This window comes from Merops nubicus, unplaced genomic scaffold (assembly GCF_000691845.1).
Source record: "Merops nubicus isolate BGI_N331 unplaced genomic scaffold, ASM69184v1 scaffold1487, whole genome shotgun sequence".
NCBI classification, from domain to species: domain Eukaryota; kingdom Metazoa; phylum Chordata; class Aves; order Coraciiformes; family Meropidae; genus Merops; species Merops nubicus.
The window spans coordinates 1-367 of NW_008618083.1; the positions used below are offsets into that span (position 1 = coordinate 1).

Genomic DNA, 367 nt, shown 5'->3' on the forward strand with positions numbered 1-367 from the left:
TGCTTGTCGTTTTCCAAATCCATTATGGATTCCTGGTTCATTTTCAGGTCTCCTTCCAGTTTCCTCTTGGCTCTCTCAAGGTCCATGCGCAGCTTCTTCTCTTGCTCCAGGGACCCTTCCAGCTAAAAGGAACAAGACCATCACTGCTCTGCCAAACAGGTCTAACTCCATACCTGTCCTGTCCTTTCTCTCTGTGTAGGTGCTTACATCATCCACTTGCTGCTCCAGTTTGGTTTTTGCTTTGGTCAGCGTATTGACTTTGTCCTCTTCTGCCTGCAGGTCATCCAGTGTCTGCTGATGGGCCTCTTGGAGGGCTTTCTTCTCTTTTGTCAGCTTGGCGATGGTCTCGTCCAAGGCTGCCCTCTCC

General features: G+C 50.1%; 1 pseudogene across 1 annotated transcript in view; it reads right to left on the reverse strand.

Annotated features, from left to right (window-relative positions):
• Positions 1 to 3: 3 nt before the first annotated feature.
• Positions 4 to 367, reverse strand: part of LOC103775830 — an 8387-nt pseudogene continuing 8023 nt past the window's right edge. Inside the window, exons 12-13 of the transcript XR_608174.1 lie at positions 208 to 367; positions 4 to 122 (exon numbers count right to left, since the gene is read on the reverse strand). The exon at positions 208 to 367 is cut by the window's right edge and continues 3 nt beyond it. The product of XR_608174.1 is annotated as a myosin-3-like (transcript). The remainder of the gene's footprint in view (positions 123 to 207) is intronic.